The following is a 16,130-nucleotide window of genomic DNA, read 5'->3' as shown; positions in this document are numbered from 1 at the left end:
CTACTTACTACTTGCTTTAGGCTAGCATCCTTATATAGTAGAGGGAGTATTGGATTTGGAATTCGAGGTTGCATCTTCAAATCCTGGCCCTGTCTTCATCAGCTTTGTGTTCTTAAGCAGAATAAGCCTTAGGTGGCTCTGGTGTCATTATCTGCAAAATGGTCCAGGGTTGGAGTAGATGATCTCTAAATTCCTTTCCAACTCCATATCTGTGATTCCTGGTTCAATAAACTAATCCTGATAGGGCACAGTTTTGAAGACATGGTTTTCACAACTCTTGCTGGCCTCCTCTGGACATTATTTAGTGTAATGGTTTCCAAAGTGGGCTCCAAAGTGAGGGGTGGGAAGTGGGCAGGAGTGTATGATCAGCTAATCAGAGGAATTTGGGTTGTATCCCAGCTATCCCACAATAGTAAATCATGGGACTTGTCTCCAACAAAATCACATTTGCTCATCTCTTTCAACACTTCCTTATTCATTTCCCTCTCCCTACTGTACATGTTCCCAAGTTTCTTCTTCTGAGGTAAGCATCAGCTCCTCAGGGAAGTTATAGCTCAATTGTTATCTGGGCACCTACAGCAACAGAGGGACAGGTGCCATTGGGAAAATGTCTACCTCATCCTCAGCATACTTACCTCTTGCTCCTTCTCAAAATCATCTCATAGATTCAGCAGGCACCCTGCTGAAAGTAGGGTCTATACTGAGAGCAATAAAAACCTATCTTCTTCTTTTTTTTTGTTTTTTGTCTTGGATGGGGCAGAGTAAGTCATATAGGATAACAGGCACAGACAGATTATGATCAGTAGGTCTCATTATCTTTTCCCTTAGCCCACCCTACTCAACTTCCCTATTACTATTAAGGATACCATCATCCTTACAGTCACCAAGGTTTACAATATTAGTATCATCTATAACTCCTCACACCTCCCACGTATCCAATTATTTGCCACATCTCGTCAGTTTCACCTCCTCAAAATATCTTGCATTTGCTCCCTTTCCACTCAGCCACCACCTTGGGTTAAGCCACCTTAGCACCTTTTACCTGAACTATCCAAAGTTGGTCTCCCTGCCTCAAGTCTCCCCATATTCTAATCTATCCTCCATACAGACGCCAAAGTGATTTTGTAAAAGTGCAGGTCTGACTGTATCATTCCTCTACTCAAAAAAACTTCAGTGGCTCACCCCTGACTTTAAAGTCATCCTTATCTTACCCTTAATTAATTCATATTTTAGTGTGTTTTACAATATGCATAAGTATTAATACTGCAACACATTTATAATTTATAAATAAATACACATATTGGGGGATGCACTTTTTTTTAACTGCTAAGGGTATGTTATTAAAAAAAAAAACTTGATCACCACTGATCTACCTTACCAAAAGACTTTCTAAATAGTAGTGCACAGTACTGAGCACAGGACTAGAGATGTGCTTTGACTAGGGCAGGGGGTAGTGGGCTATCACCACTCTAGTTTTAAAGACTGTATTTCTTTTTTCTTTCTCTTTGCACAGGTAATTTTATTCTTGCCTGTGGGTGTTATCAGTGCTTGTTAGATATATTCAGAAAACACATATCTAAATATTGTCACTTTTTTTTACATCACAATTCAATAGCCATTTAACAGTAATAGCTACTAAATACAGGGAACAAAGTGCTATAACGGTTTACACTTTTTCCTTGTAAACAAGATCTTTGTGAAAGAGAGTAATGAGTTTACTCGATGCATACCACTATATCAATGAAGAAAAACATTTAAAATATACTAATCTGTTTATAAATAACCTAATTTTTTTAGTATACACTTACAGATCTGATCAATAAAAACAAACAATACATATACTCTTCTTTGAAAAGAAAATATGAAGAGATGAAGCATTATGGGAAAATTAACCTAAGAAAAGGAAGTAAGAAGCAAGCACTGGATTAATAGCGAGTTAAAAGCATAGGCATACTTCCACCTCATTTCTGTTCATATATACCAGTACTAGGATAGGATTGCTAGTATTGGGGGCCATTTTTACTTGAATTCCAATAGATTGCAATCAGTCTTGTAGTACACATAGGGACAATATTCCTGTTGACTGAGATTTGAGCCTGGAATATCCATAAGAACATCAATAATAGATGCTGCACTACTGTCCAGGTTTTTGTATAAAATCACACAATACTTCTCTCAGTTTCTCCATGACTTTATTGTTGGGTTGAAGTAACATTGCCTGCAAGTTCACTGGCAATCCATATGTTAAAACAGATTTAACAAAAACTCTTCATGCTTTCACATGAATCCATGCCATTAAAATTTCACTAAAATTCACTTTCAGCTATTAACTAGAGGTCCAAACTTCTTCTTCTTGTTGGAGAGCCTGGTCATCTCCTCTTTTGTCTGCTTTCATTTCCTCTTCACTATACTGAAAATCATAGACAATGAACTTGTTTTCTCTGGCTTTATGTCTGAAGTCATCCACTGCCTTTCTAAACAAGGTAACATAGCACGGGTAACTACCTCGGTCTCTTGAAAGAACTTTGCTAGACCTTGGGATTACCATCGTAGCCAATGTTTCGTATTACTTAACCCAGTTAAGTGGTTTACTTTTGGAACTACTGCCAATAATGGGATGAGATACTCTGAATTAAGAACAAAGTCATCTTTCTTTATGATTTCGGCTAGGCTTCTAGTTAATAAACTTCCCACATTCTTTCTTTCCAAATTCTGAAGACTGCCTTTCAGATTATTATGTGCAGATGCTCGGGCTTTCAAGTCATCGTCAATTTGATTTACTCCCTTGCCAATTATTTCAGAAATATTTTTTAGGGACTACTTGATTGGTTACTTGGCCATATCTCATTGGAACCTTCTTATGTATATATATGTAATCAAGTCAACTCCATTGGCCAACAGGTTTTCTTGAACTTTCCTCTACTATTTTCTAGTACACCAGACATATATTGGGTCACTTTCTTAACAATTTCCTCCACAAATACATCCAGTTTGACCAATTCATCTGATAATCCAACTAAAACAACAATGTGCCAACCTTTAAGGCAGGAATGTTGAACTTTGAATTAATAGAGAGATTATTATTTTTGATTGTTGCTGCATGTAGTTTCTCCCATGTTTACAGGCATATTTTCTCCCTAGCAGCTGATATAAGCCAGAACTCAGTCATGTTTTTCAAGGAATTTTCCCAAAAATAAGATTGATATGGAGGCACTGGTAAGAAAAAAAGGGATGATGGAGGAGGGAAACCTGGGAGGATTTAGCAGCTTAACTCTCTATCTACCCACTCTCCAGGATCCCACAGCCCTAGCACCGACTGACGTGAGTCATGTGCCAAGTCCAAGATTGTGTATTTTAATGCAGCTATTGCATTTGTTTTTTGGTGCCATATGATACCCTTGACTCATTGAATTTACCATCCACTAAAATCCCAAGATTTTTTTCAGTCAAGTTACTGAGCTTTCCTCCTCTGGTTTGTATGAAATTGAAATTTTGTACCCAAGTATTAGATTTTATTTCTGATGTATTTCATCTTATTAGATTTGACCCAACAATCTAAATTGTTGAGATCATTTAGAATCATGTCTATCTTCCAGTGTGTTAACTATGCCTCCCAGTTTTTTTAAATTAATTTATTTTTAGTTTTCAACATTCACTTCCATAAGATTTTGAGCTTTAAATTTTCTCCCCAAGACAGCGTGCAATTTGATATAGGCTCTACTTATACATTCATATTAAACATATTTTCACATTAGTCATGATGTAAAGAAGAATTAGAACTAATGGGAGGAGCCATGAGAAAGAAGAACCCAAAAAAACAACTGAAGAAAAGGAGAGCAAATAGTATGCTTCTATCTGCATTCAGACTCCATGGTTCTTTTTCTGGATGTGGATAGCATTTTCCATCATGAGTCTTTTGGACTTGTCTTAGACCCCTGCATTGCTGAAAAGAGCTAAGTCTATCTAAATCAGACCACAATGTGGCTGTTACTGTATTCAATGTTCTCCTGGTTCTGCTCACTTCACTCAGCATCAGTTCATATAAGTATTTCCAGGTTGTCCTGAAATCTGCCTGCTCATCATTTCTTATAGCACAATAGTATTCCATTACATTCATATACTACAATTTGTTCAGGCATTCCTCAATTGATGGACATCCCTTTAATTTCCAATTCTTTGCCACCATAAAAAGAACTGCTATAAATATTTTTGTACATGTGGGTCCTTTTCCCATTTGTATGATCTCTTTAGGATACAGACCTAGAAGTGTTATTGCTGGGTCAAAGGGTATGCACAGTTTCATGGCCCTTTGGCCATACCTCCAAATTGCTCTCCAGAATGGTTGGATCAGTTCACAACTCCACCAACAGTGCATTAGTGTTCCAATTTTCCCCATATCTTCTCCAACATTTATCATTTTCCTGTTTTGTCATATTAGCCAATCTGATAGGTATTATGTGGTACCTCAGAGTTGTTTTGATTTGCATTTCTCTAATCAATAGTGATTTAGAACATTTTTTCACATGACTATAGATAGCTTTAATTTCTTCCTCTGAAAACTACCTGTTCATATCCTTTGGCCATTTTTTGATCGGGGAATGACTTACATTCTTATAAATTCAGCTCAGTTCTGTATATATTTTAGAAATGAGGCATTTCTTAGAGACACTGGCTATAAAAATTGTTTCCCAGCTTTCCGCTTCCTTGCTAATCTTGGTTGCATTGGTTTTGTTTGTGCAAAACCTTTTTCATTTAATGTAATCAAAATCATCCATTTTGCATTTCATATTGTTCTCTATCTCTTGTTTGGTCATAAATTCTTCCCTTCTCCATAGATCTGACAGTAAACTATTCCTTGCTCTCCTAGTTTTCTTGTAGTATCAGCCTTTATATCTAAATTATATACCCATTTTGACTTTATCTTTGTATAGGGTGTAAGATGTTAGTCTATACCTAGTTTCTGCTATACTATTTTCAAGTTTTCCAAGTAGGTTTTATTAAATAGTGATCTCTTATCCCCAAAACTGGAATCTTTGGATTTATCAAATAGTAGATTGCTATTGTCATTGACTAGTGTGTGTTGCATACCTAACCTATTCCACTGATGCACCACTCTACTTTTTAGCCAGTATCAAGTAATTTTGATGATTGCTGCTTTATAATACAATTTAAGATCTGGTACAGCTAGACCACCTTCCCTTGCATTTCTTTTCATTAATTTTCTTGATATGCTGGACCTTTTGTTCTTCCAGATGAACTTTGTTCTTGTTTTTTTTCTAGCTCTATAAAATAAAGTTTGATTGGTATAGCACTGAATAAGTAATTTAATTTAGGTAGAATTGTCATTTTTATTATATTAGCTTGGTCTACCCATGACCAACTGATATTTTTCCAATCATTTAGATCTGACTTTATTTTTGTGAAAAGTCTTTTGGAATTGTGTTCATATAGTTTGTGGGTTTGTCTTAGCAGGTAGACTCCCAAATATTTTATGCTGTCTACCTTAACTTTAAATGGAATTTCTTTCTATCTCTTGCTATTGGGCTTTGTGGTTACTAAATATATAAAAATGCTGATGATTTGTGCGGATTTATTTTATATCCTACAACTTTGCTAAAGTTGTTTATTATATCAAGTAATTTTTTCCTTGATTCTCTAGGATTCTCTAAGTATACCGCCATATCATCTGCAAAGAGTGATAGCTTTGTTTCTTCTTTGCCTATTCTAATTCCTTCAGTTTCTTTTTCTTCTCTTATTGCTAAAACTAATATTTCTAGTACAATATTGAATAATGATGGTGATAATGGACATCCTTGTTTTACCCCCGATCTTATTGGAAATCCTTCTAGCTTATCCCCATTACATATAATGTTTGCTGATGGTTTTAGATAGATGCTTCCTATCATTTTAAGGAAGGCTCTATTTATTCCTATGCTCTCTAGTGTATTTAATAAGAATGAGTGTTGTATTTTGTCAAATGCTTTTTCTGCATCTATTGAGATAATCATACAATTTTGGTTAGTTTTGTTGTTGATATGATCAATTATGCTAATAATTTTCCTAATTTTGAACCAGCCCTGCATTCCTGGTATAAATCCTTTCTGGTCATAGTGTATTATCCTTGAGATAAATTGCTGTAATCTCTTTGCTGATGTTTTATTGAAAATTTTTGCATCTATATTCATTAGGGAAATTGATCTATAATTTTCTTTTTCTTTTTTGGCTTTTCCTGGTTTAGGTATCACCACCATATTTGTATCATAAAAAGAATTTGGTAGGATTCCTTTTTTTGCCTGTTTCCCAAAGTAGTTTATATAGTATTAAAATTAATTTTTCTTTAAATGTTTGATAGAATTCACTTATAAATCCATCTGGCCCTGGAGATTTTTTTCTTAGGGAGTTCATTAATGGCTTGTTCAATTTCTTTTTCTGAAATGGGGTTATTTATTTTATTTCCTCTTCCATTAATCTGACAATTTATATTTTTGTAAATATCTATTCAACTAAGATTGTTAAATTTATTGGTATACAATTGGGCAAAATAGCTCCTAATTATTTTTTTGATTTCCTTTTCATTGGTGGTAAATTCATCCTTTTCATTTTTGATGCTGGTAATTTGTTTTTTTTTCTTTTTTTTAAATCAAATTAACTAAAGGTTTATCTATTTTACTGTTTTTTCCCCATAAAACCAGTTCTTAGTTTTATTTATTAGTTTAGTAGTTTTCTTTATTTCAACTTTATTAATCTCTCCTTTGGTTTGCAGAATTTCTAATTTGGTATTTAATTGGGGATTTTTAATTTGCTCTTTTTCTAGTTTTTTTTTATTTGTGTGCCCAATTCATTGATCTCTTCTTTCTCTGTTTTATTCATGTAAGCATTTAGAGATATAAAACCTCCCCTAAGAACTGCTTTTGCTGCTTCCCATAAGTTTTGGTATGTTGTCTTGTTATTGTCATTCTCTTGGATGAAGTTATTGTCTCTATGATTTGTTGTTACCCACTCATTCTTTAGGATTACGTTATTTAATTTCCAATTAATTTTTAGTCTATCCTTCTATGGCCCTTAATTACATGTAATTTTTATTGCATCATGATGTGAAAAGGATGCATTTAATGTTTCTGCTTTTCTGCATTGGATTAATGCTATAAGAACGAAAGCCAGGCAGGGAGTATTCTTTGGCTAGTTCCCTTCTCCATCACAACTACATATGTGCATGTTGTTATCTTTCTGATAGAATTTGAGCTCCCTGTTTGCAAGGAATGTTTCACTTCCATCTTTGTATTCCCAGTACCTAGAACAGTACCTGATACATAGTAAGCACTTAATGAATACTTGTTGAATGATTAATTTTCAGACCTCATTCTTTCACCTTTTTTGAAAATCAGTGCACTTTCCTTTCCTTCCATTCTATGACACTTTTGTTCTTCATAGTTTTTCAAAATTTACTGACAGTAGCTTAGCAGTCACTAAGCTTTCAGTTCTTTCAGCCTCCAAGGCCATAACTCACATTGGGACTAGGTAATTTGATTTCATCAAGGACAACTAAATACACTCTGCCTCAGTTATTCTGGATTTTAATTACATATTAAACTGTTTTTGTTTTATGATTTCTATCCCAAAGATAACTTTTTTGGCAGGGAAGACAGAAACAAAATAATTCTTATCCCTATAAATTGATACTGAACTCTACTACCTAGCCTTTTATTCAAGCTAAAAGTAAATTAGATTAAGTAGCTTTAGTACCTCAAAATATCTTGAACAATGTCTAACCTGTAATAGGACAACAATGAAACTTATTAAAGCACAGATGATATTACATTCATGCTTAAGATTTAAGAAAACAGATACCTATGAAAATACATAAGAAATATAGGATTATACCCAAAAAACACTCTTTAGATAAATATATACCTAAATAATGGGAGACATATTTAATTGCTCCTGGGGCAGCCAAGACAACATAATAGAAATGACAGTGTTACCTAAACTAATTTATTTAGTCTTTACCAAAGGATTACTTTATAGAGCTAGAAAAAATGATAAAATTTTTCTGGAGAAATAAAACATTAAGATTCTCAAGGAAAATCATAAAAAAAGGTAGGAAGGAAGAAGGCCCAGCAGTACCAGATCTCATTCTAAACCATAAAGCACTAATCAGAATTATTTGCTATTAGTTGAAAACAGTTTTTCAACAAAACAAATTAGATGTACAAAATACAGAAGTAAATGAGGCTAGTAGAAGAAGGTTTGATAAACTCAAAGACCTGCGGTATGTGTTAGACAAAAACTGCTGGGAAAATGGGAAAGCACCCTGGCAGCATTTTGGTTTAGACTAAAATCTTACATGGTATATTAAGATAAATTCCAAATTAATATATGACTTAGATTTAAAAGGTTATGTTATAAACAAACTATAGGAGCGATCAAGAAAATACCCTTCAGGAAAGTTCCATGACCAAACAAAGGATAGAAAGGAAAACAGAAAACAAACTGGACAATTTTGATTATATAATATTTAAAAGGTTTTTTTGACAAACAAAAACAATACAGCTAAAATTAAAAGGGAAGCCGCTAACTGCTAAGATATGTAAGGAATTGATTTAAATTTGTAAGAGCCTTTCTCCAATCAATAAATGGTCAAAGAATATGAACAGTTTTCAAAGGATGAAATCCAAGCTATCAGTAGCCATAATGAAAAAATGCTCCAAAACATTAATAATTAGAGAAATGTAAATGAATCAACTCTGATGTTCTAATTCAAACATCATCAGATGGCAAAAATGACCAAAAAAAAAAAGGAAAATGACAAATGCTCATCGAGAAAACAGGTACATTAATTCACTGTTGGTGAAGCTATGATTTGATCCAGCCATTCTGGAAAGTGATTTGGAACTATGACCTCCCCCACCCCAAGTCACTAAAATGTGCATATACTTTGAAATCGAGATACCACTGTTAGACCTATACCTTATACCTTTGACTGAAAGGTCAAAGAGATCAAAGAAAGAAGAAAAGGACCCATATATACAAAAAAAAAATTAGGGCAGCTCTTTTTTGTAGTATCAAAGACTTGGAAATTAAGGGGATGCCCGTCAATTGGAGAAAGGCTGAGAAAATTATGGTACATGAAGGTAATGGAATATTTTTGAGCCCTAAGAAATGATGATAGAGACAATTTTAGAGAAACCTGGGAAGACTTGTATGAAGTGATGTAAAATGAGATGAGTAGAACTAGGAGAATGATTTATACAATAAAAAAGAACACTAAAGACAAAATACTTTGAATGACTTCAGAATTCTGACAAATTCAATGACCAATCATGATTCCAGAGAATATATGATGAATCATGCTACCAACCTCCTGACAGAGAGGAAATGAACTCATGATGCAGAATGAGACACACATTTTTGGACATGACCAATATGGGAATTTGTTTTACTTGACTGTACACACACATGCGCTCTCTCTCTCTCTCTCTCTCTCTCTCTCTCTCTCTCTCTCACACACACACACACACACACACACACACACACATTAATTGTTTTATAAGAGCTATATCCCTTCCCTCCTAAATTTAAGAAAACAAGGAATAAAACACTGTCCATTTCTATTTACCAGGAGAGTTTCAAAAATAATCACCAAGGGAGAATGGAGACCAGCACCTCATAGATCAGAGGGTAACATTTTTGCATAAGATAAAGTAATGCCCTGGTATATGTACTTTAGTGCAGTTTTGGGGGTGTTCAACAAATATTAAATTTCTTATTTATTTACTGCTTGACTATATCGTAAGTATGGAAAACACAGATAATTGATTAGAATTTAATCCATTTCTAGTCAAGTTCATCTTTGTTGTTTTTTTTTTTTAAATTTCTAACTCAATTGCATGAAATATCTCTGAGGCCACAAAAGAAAGGAAAACCTTTTTGTACCCTTTCCCAACTCTTCCCAAACTGCCCCTCTACTTCTAAAATGGAGTAGAAGAATTTCAAAATAGAGACCACTAATTGGGCAACCTAGATGAAAATCAGGTTTTGTGTGTGTGTGTGTGTGTGTGTCTGTGTGTGTGTGTATGTATAGTGAATTGCCTCCTAATATCCCACCAAACCACAGCCCACAATTGTATATAGAAAATTGGAGATGAACAAGAAAAAAACATTTCATACCAGCATGTCCCTTATTTATCTGCATATCTTTTGCTGGGTTTTGAGAAATCTGCTCTCAGAGCCCCAGTTCAAAGTCATAAGCATTTAATTTCAGTTACACATAACCCATATCTTCCCACCACACTAAGATGATATGAAGTATTATGCATATAAACTACTGTTTGTGATCTTTAGATTTAGGCTAAAATAACTAAGGCTAGACTGTTTAAAATAAATCTGTGGGGACAAGCAAGTTTCTTTTGAGTTAAGCTTGGAATTAAAGTAGTAGTGGATTAAAAAAGGAATGGGGAGTGAAGTCTTTGGGCACAATAAGATGGTGAAGAGAAAACTCTCTTCTCTGACTTGGGAAATTCAGTTCCAGCTCAGATACCAACCTTACCCTGTCTGATTTCTCTCTCTTTTTGCCATCTCCTGTATTAAAGATTTCCATTTATAAATGTGAATTTTGCCCTTGAGCAGTCAACCAAAGGATGTTTGGGTGATCTGAAAATATAGTCTCATATCTTTACCCAAGGGTGATAAAAATTAGACAGCCAGAGCATTTTATTGAGATGACATAAACTAGAAGACATTCCATTCTAGTTCACTCTTCCATAGCAGTTGGCTCAGCCATCTTAACAGTTCTGAGAGTTGTTTTTTCTCAGGAAAGTAAGCAGCTGTGACTTGATGATACCCAGGGAAGGGCTGTGCCATGTTGCATAAGGCAGTTCCATTTTTATTCAGTCTTATAAGTAAAGTAATGTGATGAAAATGTAAGTGAAAGGAAAAATACTTTGGAGTATAATGTCAGTTTTTCCATGTTATTGAGCATATGTCAGTAGACATATGAGTTTCTTCTAATACATTTTCATGGGCTCTGACACTCAATGTTTTCTTTTCCATTTTAGTTGTAAAAATTTTACAGAAGATCCTAAGACAAAAGGCTTAAAGTAGCATAGAAAATAAGGATAAAAATTGTTCAAGCTCCATTTAAAACAAAAACATCTAACTGCCTCAACCAGTAAGAAGGAGAAGAGACATTTGAAATGGAAGCATATTGCTACATGCAGAGTGCTGAATTTGAAGTCAGACAATCAGAGTTCAAATCGTGACTCTACCACGTATAGCCTGTGTGACATTGAGCAAGTTGCTTAACTGCTCTGAGATTCAGATTCTACAAAAGTGAAATTCAAAGATTGGACTAGATCTAACTTAGATATTCATATAGACCTTAGATCCCTCAGTCTCTGATCTTATGATCCTCTGGTAGGGGCTGGATTTTGGAACACCTCATGTTACATGTATGGGGATGGACCTTCAGGGATCATCCCATGGAGCATATGGAGTGTGGAGCTGAACTTCCTTGTCATTTCTGGTGATACATTTATGTCAAGACCGAAAGACTTTTATTTAAGGATGATGAAGCAATTTCCTTGGTCCTATGACAATGACAGGGGAGCTATATCAGAGAAGATTAGACATGGCCAATGTGGGAATTTGTTTTGCTTGACTATGCCTATTTGTTGCAAGAGTTTTGTTTTTCTTTTTTCTTTTTCCAATGGAGTGGGATGTAAAAAGTAGAGAAAATAAATGCCAGTTGCATCCATTCATGTTGACATTCATAGTCCTTTACCTCCTCTACTAAGACAAAAGGAATGTTAAATCATCTGTCCTCTGGAATCATTATTGATTGTTTCATACAATCTGAGTTCAGTTGTACTTTGATGTTTAATTATTAAATTGGTCCTATTTTCTTCTTTGCATCATTTCATTCTTGTCTTTCTATGTTTCTCTGATGATTATTTTGTCACTTATATTAATATCATTAATGAAATATTAATATTTCATTACATTTCTATACCACAATTTGTTCAACCATTCCCCTACAGATTAATACCTTCTTTGTTTTCACTTTTTTTGTTACTAGTCAGTCAGTAAGTATTTATTAAATATCTGTTCTATTCCAGAAACTATATTATGCATTGAGGATACAAAAAGAGGCAAAAGATAGTCCCTGAGCTTAAGGAGTTTACAACCCAATGAAAAACCATAAAAAATATTAGAATACCACAAAAAGTGCTTCTATAAATGCTTTGGAATATAACCTTTTTTACCCTTTGAATTTTTTTGTGGGTACAAGTATTAAATCACTAGGTCAAAAGTTATGAATAGTTTAGTAACTTTTTTGCATAATTATAAATTATTTTCCAGAGTGGTTGGATCAATCCCAAACTTTACAAATAATGTATTTAGAGTGCTTGATGTCCCTTTTAGATGGAATGTTTCCCTATTTTGTCATCCTTGCCCAATGTTGTGTGTGGAAAGTAAAATTTCAGAGTTCTTTAAATTTAATTTTTTTATTGATTTGGAGCATTTTCCCATATGGTTGCTGATTACTTGCATTTTTCTTTAAAAAATATTTATTATCACTACCTACTTATTTCTCAAGGAATAGAACTGTTAGATATTTGTGTCAATTCCCTATATGGCTTGAAAATAAGATTATTTATCAGATATTTCATTAGACCTTTTATATTTAGGTCATGTGTCCATTTATATTTTGTTGTGGTATATGGTGTAAGATGTTCACCTAACTTTTTTTTTCCTGTTAAATTCCTTCCAGTTTTCATAGCAGATACTATCAAATAGGGCAATGTTTCCTCAGTAGTTTGTGCCCTTAGAGTCCTGTGTTCATTTACATCAATGTTTAGCTTCTTTAGTCTTTTCCACTAATCTAGTTTTCCATTTTTTTAACTAGTACCAAATTATTTTGATTATTGTGGATCTGTAGAATAGTTTGAGATCTGGTAAGGCCAGGCTTCCTTTACTATGTTATTTTTTTCATTATTTCCCTAGGAATTCTTTACTTTTTGTGTCTATTTTTTAGCATTTTTTTTACTTCTATAAAGTATTTATCTGATTGTTTGATTGTTTTAATATGAAGTCTGTAAGTTAATTTAGATATCAGTTTTTATTATATTGGCATAGCCTAGTTTTCTGTAATTAGTCTTTCTAATCATGTAATTCTTTATTTCTACAAAGGTTCTTGGTAGCTTATATTTATAGATTCTGAATGTACCTTGAGCTTAACTCGCAACCATTTAATAAATATTGTAGGGTTTAAAATGTTTTTTAATTCTATTTTTTAATTATTAATTTTTCTAATTCTGAATAAACTCCAAATAAAATGAGTATTTCCATATACATAGTAGAAAAGAAGAGGGCTGTACATGAAGCTTTAAATCACTATTATGTAAACTTTGCTTTTCTTTTTCAGTATTCAATAAATTTAACATATGACTTCAAATCTGTCATGCTTGTTTGTGATTTCTTTTGACCTTTCTTCTGGGCATCTAATGAAATTCTTCAGTGGCCTCTTTTTTTCTTTTATAAAAATTTTGTTAACACTATTTCTAACCACAGCTCTTCCTTCTACCTCCCCCTTACTACTAGAAAAAAAGAAAAATGAGAACCTTTTGTAATAAACATGCATAGCCAAGCAAAACAGATTCTCACAATGGCCATATCAAAAAAGAAGTTATTTCTCATTCTGCTTTTTGAGATCATCACCTCTCTCTGTGTGTCAAGATATGGGTAGCATACTTCATCATTGGTCTTTTGGAATTTTTGGTTGGTTATTATATTGCTGAGTTTTAAAAACTTTCAAAATAGTTTTTCCTTGGAAATATTGTTATAATGACTTCTTCTGGTTCTGTACATTTCATTCTCATTGGTTCATATAATACCTTTCATTATTGCTTAAGGTGTAATAATATTCCCTTACATTCTTATATCATAATTTATTTAGCCATTCCTCAGTTGATGGACATACGCTTGTTTTCAAGTGCTTTGCCACTCTAAAAAGAACTGCCATAAATATTTTTGAATATATTTGTCCTTTTTATTCCTTCTCTTTTGAGTATAGAGACATAGTAGTGGTATCTGGAGTCAAAGCACACTGTGATAACTTTTTAGGCATAATTGCAAATTGCTTTCCAGAATGACTGAATCAATTCATAGCCCCACTAATAATGCATCAATATACCTGTTTTCCCATTTGTCCATCATTTTAAATTTTCTTTTTTGCCACCTTTTCCAGTCTTAATGGAGTGTGAGTTGGCACCTCAGATTTGTTTTAATTTGTATTTCTATTTTAGTTATTTGGAGCATTTTTTCCCAAATAGCTGTTGATAGCTTGGACTTCTTCCTTTGAAAACTGTTAATATTCTTTGACCATATCAATACGGCAATGGCTCTTGTTTTTATTAATTTGAGTCAGTTCCCTATTTTTCTTGCATATACGATCTTTATCAGAGAAACACTGCAAATATTTCCCCCAGTTAACTATTTCTCTTCTAAAATTAGTGTCACTAGTTTGTGCAAAACATTTTTTAAATTCTACATTATCAAAATGGTCCATTTTATCTTCAGTGATCTTCCCCATCTTTTGTTTGGTTATGAACTCTCTACTTATGCATAGTGGCAAAACATATTTCCTTCTGATTTGTTTATTATATAGTATTTTATATCTAAGTTATATATCTATTTAAAGCTTGTATTGGCATATGTATCCACTTAAAGTTCATTTGGATAAGATTTTAGTCTAAGCCTCAATTCTGCCAGACTGTTTTCCAGTTTTCCCAGGAGTTTTTGTTGGATGTTGAATCCTTGCAACATTAACTAGGGTGATTTGGTTCATCAAACACTATGCTACTATGTTCATTTGTTTCTGTACCTTTCTTTACCTAATTTATTCTGATGGACTTTTCACTTATTGAATAACCAGAACCACAAAATAATCACTGAAGGATGATGTTAACATAGAGGGAGAACACTAATGAAATGGGTCATGGATATGTCCTCCATGCTATTTAACATTTTCAAAGGAATCGATGACTAGAATGATGACATTGATAGAATATCTATCAAACTTGCAAATGCCAAGGCTGGATTATAGAGTCAGCACTCAAAGAGATATCAATACACTACTTCATTGGGTTGAAATCCAAAATAATTTCTATACCTATTAACTTCTATACCTGGGTTCAAAAATTCAAGTGCTTGTGTATAGGACAGAGAAATCCTGGCTAGCTAGGTAATAGTTGATACAAAAAAAACAACAACAACAACTAGAGGTTTTTTTTAAGTATATGGCAGCCAAAAAAGCTAGTATGAGCTTAGGCTACATTAAGAGGAACAGAATTTCTTGAATGACGGAGGGGATAATCTTTTTATACTCTGACCTGGTCAGTTTACATACAGCACAATACTGGGCACTGCATTTTTAGAAAGAGACAATGACATGCTGTAATACATCCAGAGAAAAGTGATCCAGGTGAGAGGACTGGGTCCTGTACTGAATTGTTGAAATTGGGATGTTTAACTTGGAGAAGAGAAGATTTGAGGATTGAAGGGCATAATAGCCTAGTATCTGAAGGGCCGTCATGAAGGAAAGAAATTTGACTTGCTTTGTAAGCCAAAGGTAGAATAATTGGGACTTCTGTGTGAATGTTGAACAGAGGTAGATTTAAGCTTGATATAAGGAAAATCTCTCTATTAAAGCTGTCTAAAAATGTATCTGGCTGCCTCAAGAGTTAGTGTTTCCCCTCACTGGGGATCTTCAAACAAAGAACTGATGATTATGTATTAATGATGTTATAGAAGAGATTGCTATTCTAGTATGGGTTAAATGAGCAGGTCTCCTCTATCTCTGACATTCTTTTATTTTATAATCTATTAACATCTTTGCATCTATCTCAAATAAATATATCGATCCTTCTTTGATCTTGCTCTGGCTCTTAGTTTATACAAATGTGAAAGATGCAGTTCCCCTCTACCTTAGTTAATTCAGTTACAGAAGACCCAGAATGTAATTAGAAAGTATAAAGGAGGAGGTCAGGAGTTTCCTGCAACCTCAGAAAAATTTTTCAAGCAATTCCTTGTTCAACTTGAGATTATATGGGTTTAAGCATTGGGTAAAGGCA

At 33.7% G+C, this 16,130-nt stretch overlaps 1 pseudogene; it reads right to left on the bottom strand.

The window, feature by feature from the left end:
- Positions 1-2,019: 2,019 nt before the first annotated feature.
- Positions 2,020-3,169, bottom strand: LOC114049515 (annotated as a pseudogene).
- Positions 3,170-16,130: the final 12,961 nt, after the last annotated feature.

Source organism: Vombatus ursinus, unplaced genomic scaffold (genome assembly GCF_900497805.2).
Source record: "Vombatus ursinus unplaced genomic scaffold, bare-nosed wombat genome assembly UNPS02014798.1, whole genome shotgun sequence".
NCBI classification, from domain to species: Eukaryota; Metazoa; Chordata; class Mammalia; order Diprotodontia; family Vombatidae; genus Vombatus; species Vombatus ursinus.
Note: the sequence above shows the minus strand (reverse complement) of the source record. Positions and strands in the feature narration are given on the sequence as shown.